Consider the following 7,547-nt stretch of genomic DNA (forward strand, 5'->3'; position numbering starts at 1 on the left):
AGAAGAATTGCAGTTAGTGCTTTAAATGTCTGTTAGAATTCAGCAGTGAAGCCTTCCAGTTTTGGGGTTTTCTTGGTAGTGATGGTCTTTATTACTGGTATCATTTCCATCTGGTTATGTGTGTGTTTAGGTTTTCTATATCTTTGTTGCTCAATTTAGGTAGGTTTTATGGATGGAAGGATGGTGGAAAGCCTCTTTGCTGTACTTCATAACTCATAAGATATCAGAGTATCCACACAGGGAATTTTCTACTTGACCTTTTTGTGCAAGTTATATCTCATGAAATATTAGAGAATTCACCAAGGGGAGAAATGCATGAATATAATACATGTGAATAGCCTTTGTGGTGCAAATCAGACCTCATCAAACATAAAAGAATTCTCATGGGGAGCAATTTTATGAATGTAATGACTCAGAGCCTTTTACCATAATTCAGCCCTCATTGTACATCATCAAATTCATATAGGGAAAAACTCCTTTGAAAGTAAAATCCCTTTAATTAGAAGCCATACCTCATAAGACAACAGGGAATTCACGTGGGAGAGAAACCTTATGGGTGTAATGAGTGTTGGAAAGCTCTGCCCAAATCTCTCCTTATATCAGAATGCACAACATATATATCTAATGAATGAAATAAATGTGAGAAAGTCATTTCACATAGGTAATGCCTCATAATCCATCATGGAATTTGAACAAGGGAGAGACCTTAACAATATAATGAATGTGGAAGAGCTTTTCTCCAAAATTCATGTAAGTATTGTGACAAAACCTTTTGCTGGAAATCACATCCTATCCAACAGAGACTCATGTAAAGGAGAAAGCTTATAAATATTATTAGAGTCAGAAGTCAATGGTACATCAGAGAATTGACACAGGTGGTTTCTTAGGTGTATACTGATTGTGCAAAAACATTTTCTTTATTTCAGGCTTGTATAGACACAGAATTCACAAAAGGTGATAGTCTTTGCATGCTGTAAATACAATAAAACCTTTAGCCAGAAATTAGACATCAACAGACTTCAGAGAATTCATAAGGAACAAAAGTCTATGCAATGAATTTGGAAAATGTATTTCTGTTATAAATCAGTCTTCAATTCCCATGAATAGACTCACAAATGAGAAAACATGCATGCATAGAAAAGTTTTGTACCATAAATTATCTCTAGATGGTAAACTAATATATCACACAAAAGAAATATCATGAGTGTAATGGAATTGGGAAACCCTTTGCTATAAGGCAGATTTCCAGAAAGCTTAGCAAGATTACAGAAAAGTCTCTGAAAATGTAACATGTCTGAAAGATTTGTTGGCATCACAAACTGGAGGATAGCTCAAGTGCATGTGTTTTTGTGCCTGGCATCCAAATTGATATCTCTTTTTCTTTGATGAATTCCTTGTTTATTTATTTAGCAGATTTAGAGACAAAGGATTCCTGTCCATTGATTTACTACTATATGCCCACAATTGCCATGGTAAAGTATATGGCAAAAACTGAGTGCTGGGGGCTGTGAATCTGATTCATCACTGATAACATTGAAGACATTGGTTCCTGGTTCTTATGCTGCTATGCATGGAAATGTTTCTCTAATTTCATTTTCAAATAGTTCATTGTTAATATAAAGAAATGCTTCTAATTTTTAAAATTTCATTGAAATAATTTGTGATTAATGTGTCCTAGTCATGCATTATTACAGGGTGTAGTGCAATATTTGCACACATTTATGCAGTAAAAAGTGATCAAGCTAAGCAACTACAGTTTTATTAAGTTTTTAAAGAGTTATTTATTTGAAAGACAGAGTTACAGAGAGAAGTAGCAGCAGAGAGAGAGAGAGGTCTTCCTCTGCCGGTTCACTCCCCAGATGGCCACAATGGCCGGAGCTCTGCCAATCTGATTCCAGGAACCAGGAGCTTCTTCCAGATCTCCCACTTGGGTGCAGGGACCCAAGGACTTGGGCCATCTTCTACTGCTTTCCCAGGCCATAGCAGAGAGTTGGATCAGAAGAGGAGCAGCCAGGACTAGAACTGGTACCCACATGGGATGCTGGTGCTTCAGGCCAGGGTGTTAGCCCACTGTGCCACAATGCTGGCCCCCAAGCAACTACAGTTTCTAATTCTTCTCCATGATTTGAGACTACCAGCTCCTCTCCTTCAGTTCTTTACACAGAACCTAATATGGTTGAATGTAGTCATCTCATTATATTATGGAACACCAGAAGTTCTTTCTGCCTCTTTGATTTTTGATACCTATTATCCAATCCCCCTCTATCCCTAGCTGCTTCCCTTCTCAGCCTCTAGTAATCACAGTTCTGTGTTCAGATCCATTATTTTCTTTCACTTCCACATGCGACAAGGACCAGGTGACATTTGTGTTCCTGCTTCTGGCTTATTTCAATTAATTTAATAATATTTTGTTCTTTTTTTGTATCTAAAAGAGGTTGCCCTGTCCATTGTTTTTCATTGATGGACAGCTAGATTGGTTTCACATCCTGGCTGCAGTGAACTGTGTTATAGTGGCTGTGTTATGGGAAAATTGCTGTATCTTTGATATGCTCTCCTCCTTTCCTTCTAATAAAATTTCCTTATTCTATATAGCCAAGAGCAAGATAACTCTCACATGGTAGGTCAATTTTTATCTTAGTTTAATTTTTGTTATTTATTTGAAAGAGTTACAATAGAGGTAGAGACACAGAGAGGTCCTCCATTAGCTGGTTCGCTCTACAGATGACTACAAAGGCCAGAGTTATGCCATTCTGAAACCTGGAGACAGGAGCTTCCTCTGGGTCTCCCTCATGGGTGCATGGGCCCAAGGACTTGGGCCATCTTCTACTGCTATCCCAGGAGATAGCAGAGAGCTGTATTGGAAGAAGAGCAGCTGGAACTAGAACTGGCACCCAAATGGGATGCTGGCCCTTCAGGCCAGGGCTTTAACTCACTGCACAACAGCGCCAGCCCCAATTTTTATCCTTTTTAAGGAATGACCATACTGTTCTGCATAACATCTGTACTAACTTGTGTTTTCACCTACCATATATGGTGGTTTTCTTTTCCCATGTGCTCTCTAGCATTTGTTATTTTTTATCAGTTTGGCATAAAAATGGTATAGTATTGTTCATGTTTTTGTGTATTTTGAAATCAGTTAATTTGTTTATTAAATCTTTATTATTTGAAAGGTGGATTTAGAGAGAGAGGGAAAGACATAGATAGCTTTCATCTGCTGGCTCACACCCCAGAGAGTTTCAACAGTTGAGCCTGGGGCATGCTGGAGTCAGGAGCTTCATCCAAGTCTCCCACATGAGTGGCAAGGACCTGAGTCCTTCGTCCATCTTCTGCTGGTTTCCCAGGTGTTTAGCAGTGAGCTAAATTGGAAGTGGAGATTCCTAAACTCAAAGTGGAACTCAGATGTTATGCTGGCCTCACAGATTGCAGCTTTCCCCACTTGGCCACAATGCCAGCCCCTCTATCAATTTAATTCCTCAAAAATAGCTCAGTAATGTTGGCATCTATCTCATTTTGTTTTTTCTCTGTTATTATTCAACTTATTGATGTCTTATTTTTGTTCACATTATTCCTCTCAATTGCTCTACCTGAGGTGAGTAGGGCTGCTGTGTTGCTTAAATGAAGTGTATGCTTTAGATTACTCATTTAATGAGTGCATGTCATTCACATAGCACTTCACTGAAGTTCTACTATGTCCCAAATCCTCTTCTAGGCACAGAATTTAGACCACTTTTCTCTTAGGCCCAGATCTTGCCTTTAACATACTACTTGGAATTTAGTAGCTCATGAAATCTGCAGACTGCATAAATGAATGAATATTTTGAGGGCTGTGCTTTTGTGGAGGAACTTCATAGGAGACCGAAGGAATAAAATAAATCAAAAGTATCCACAGTATATAGAATGTATACTATTTTACAAGTCACAGAGAAGAAGAAGAAGAAGAAGGAAAGTAGTAAGACTAGAAAGTTTGTGGCAAGACTAACAGGCGCTGGTCAAGAACTTAATAAGCACATTAGGAAAGCAGTAAGGTTTCTTTTTTTTTTTTTTTTGAGGAAAAGTTTTTATTTCTAGTGATGAAATTGGCTACAGAACATTATGAAAGTTTAAAAATACAAAGAGAAATTGTCTATAATTAATAGATTCAAAATTTGACAATCAGTGAATATCATTATTAGTCATTACCAACAACAGTTATTGATTTGAAAGGCAGAGTGACAGGAAGAGGGAACCACTGCTTCACTCCCCAGACACTTGCAATAGCCAAAGCTTGACCAAGCCAAAACCAGGAACTGGGAATTCATTCTGGATGTCCCATTTGGGTGCAGGGACCCAAGCACTTCTGCCATCCTCCGTCTCCTCCCAGGGTGCACACTAGCAGAAACTTGCCTCAAAGCAGAGAAGCTACCACTCAAGCCAGGCATTTGTATATGGGATGTGGGTGTGTGGTGGTGATAGCAAGCCCTCATGGATAAAAAAAACAAAAAAAAAAAAAAAAAAAAAAAAACAAAACAAAACAAAAAAAAAAAACAAAGTTATTTCTATGCCAAGGAAATTACTCTGTAGTCTTTCTCTTATAAACTACGTATTGCTGAACCTAGATAATTTTTCCTTTATTTAACAATGACATGAAAATGTCAGTTGAGTTGGCTTTCCTGAAGACCTTGTTTCTTGAATATTAGTGGCTAGCTGAGATAAATTCTTTTCATCTCTTTCTCGCTTCGGCAGCACATGTGCTCGCTTCGGCAGCACATATACTAAAATTGGAATGATACAGAGAAGATTAGCATGCCCCTGCGCAGTAAGGTTTCTTTACCTCCCTGTAGGCTCTGCTCTCCAGAGGTGAACAGGGTCCTCTAAACCCACTTGCTGCACACACAAACACCTGAGTGTTGTATTCTCCCACAGGTGTTGGAGACTGATATGGTGTTCTGATTTATATTTACATAATGGCTAGTGACATCGGGCATATTCACATGTTTTGACCATGTACATTTCTTCTGAGAAATGTCTATTCAGATCCTTGCCTGTTTCTTCACTGTATTTTTTGGAGTTTTTCCAATTCATGTAAATGTTCTGGAAATCTGTAAACATTCAGAGTTTTAATTTTTCCTGCCATCTGTTCATTGTATCTACACTCTGATGTTTACTTTGTTGTGAAGAAGTATCTTAGTTGGATATACTCAAATGTCTCTGTTTTTATTTTTGTGACTATTGCTATTGGAATCTTACCCAAAAGCTATTGTGTGTTGACAATATTTAGAGTTTCCCTATGTTTACTTGGGTTTGGGTCTTATGATTACATTTTAATTCACTGTGAGTTCACTTTCACATAGTGTAAGAGATGTTGGAGTCTCTTTTCAGGCTTCTACATATGGATAATCAAGTTCCTCTGCACCACTTGTGAAAGAGATTCTTCTTTCTCCAGTTCATTTTAGTTCCTTTGTTAAATATGAGTTGCTGGTAGAAATTTGGGTTTATTTCTATGCTACCAAGTCTTTTCCATTGAACTATGTGTCTGTTATTATATCAGTGCTAACACTTCTTCTTTTTTTTTTGCAGTATATTTATTTGAAAGGCAGAGTTACAGAGAGGTAGAGGCAGAGAGAGAGAGAGGTCTTCCATCCACTGGTTTACTCCCCAAATGGTCACAATGGCCGGAGCTCTGTTGATCTGAATCCAAGTGTCAGGAGCTTCTTCCAGGTCTCTATGCAGGTGTAGGGGCCCAAAGACTTTGGCCATTTTCTACTTTTTTCTCAGGCTATACCAGAGAGGGGTATAAGAAGTGGAGCAGCTGGGAAACATACTGGCACCCATATGAGATGCCGGCACTGCAGACGGTGACTTTACCTGCTTTGTCATAGTGCTGACCCCTGTAATATGTCTTAAAATATGGTGTGATGTCTCCAGCTTTTTTTTGCTTTATAATATTGCTTTAGATGTTAAGCATCTCTCATGTTTCTATGTGAATTTTAGCATCATTTTTTCTAGCTCTGAGAACATCGTTGGTATGTTGATTGGGATTACATTGAATTTGCAAATTGCTTTTGGTAGTATGGATATTTTGGTATTATTCTTCCCATTCACAAACATAAGTTTTCTGTGAGACTTTCAAAAAGCCTTGACAAAAATTGGACTTTATTACACAAAAATTCATCACTTTTTGGGATCATTTAAATCCATAATTTTGCACTAATATTTGATAAATAATTAAAGACTTTGAGCATTTTAGTAGGAGAAATTAAAATATTTATCAATTTATTCAAATATTGTTTAGATGTGATATTCAAATATTGTTTAGAGCCATTGTCTATATTCCCTCTAAATTACGATCTTTTTGCTTTTTGCCTGTTAAACTTGTCCCTTGATTCAAGAACCCTTTTTAATGTAATGTAAACTGAAAATGTCATTTCATAAGCTAAAAAAAATGACAAAGAAGGAAAAAGAAGGGAGGGAGGTTGAGTATATAATTATGTTCTCCGAATTTTTTCTATAAAACATATTGAATCATTTAAAAGCTAATTAAAATTAAACTCAAAATTGGACCATTATGACCAATATTTAAAACAAGTGATTAAAAACTGTAGATGTCTTCAATTTTGATTATCATTCTTCTTTAGAATATCTGAAAGAAATCCGGCTTCTCACTTTAAAATATACCAGTGTGTTAGAATTCAGTATTAAATGACTTTGTTTAAAAGTTTTATTTAATCTATTGCTTTAAGTAGTAATACTATGGCCATTGTAAAACAAAATCCTTATCATTTTTCATAAAACAGAAAGGGCCTTTAAAACATCATCACTAAAAATATTAAGAGACCTAAAATATAACATTCTTAAAACCCAAGTGATACCATTCAAAATTTTCAAATATGCAGGGATAGTTCATGTCAAGTAACTAAATAATTGTTAAGTGTATATATGGAATAGCTTCTATAAATTCTTTTGGCAAGGGCTGGCACTGTGGCATAGTGGGTGAGGCTGCCACCTGCAGTGCTGGTATTCCATAGGGGCATCAGTTCAAGACCTGGCTGCTCCACTTCCTATCCAGCTCTCTGCTATGGCCTGGGAAACACTATAAAATGGTGCAAGTCCTTGGGCCCCTGCACCTGCATAGGAGACCAGGAAGAGGCTCCTGGCTCCTGCCTTCCAGTCAGCACAGCTCCAGCCATGGAGGCCAACTGTGGAGTGAACCAGTGAATGGAAGACCACTCTCTCTGCCTGTCCTTCTCTCTCTGTGTAATTCTGACTTTCAAATAATATAAATAAATCTTTAAAAATTCTTTTGGCAAATAGATGAAGCTACTTGTTATACATTTCAAATAAATAGCAAACATACTAGAAAAATATATTGAATAAAATTTAAGCAACTCATAGCTATACACAGAAATTTCTCACCATAACAACATAGCAACCACTAAATTTCCAAATTCAATTTTCCACAACTTAGAATCTTTAACTCCAGAAGGAGTACAAAATTGACAGAACAGTGGCCTATGTATCAGGATACCTAATGCTAATACAGAATTATCCCTGCCACAACTTACCTATGT

At 37.1% G+C, this 7,547-nt stretch overlaps 1 pseudogene; it reads left to right on the plus strand.

Moving 5' to 3' along the window:
- The first annotated feature begins 4,727 nt into the window (after positions 1 to 4,727).
- Positions 4,728 to 4,795, plus strand: LOC149119961 (U6 spliceosomal RNA; annotated as a pseudogene).
- The last annotated feature ends 2,752 nt before the right edge of the window (positions 4,796 to 7,547 follow it).

This window comes from Oryctolagus cuniculus, chromosome 21 (genome assembly GCF_051225735.1).
Source record: "Oryctolagus cuniculus isolate XC-2025 breed Fujian yellow rabbit chromosome 21, ASM5122573v1, whole genome shotgun sequence".
Lineage (NCBI taxonomy): Eukaryota > Metazoa > Chordata > Mammalia > Lagomorpha > Leporidae > Oryctolagus > Oryctolagus cuniculus.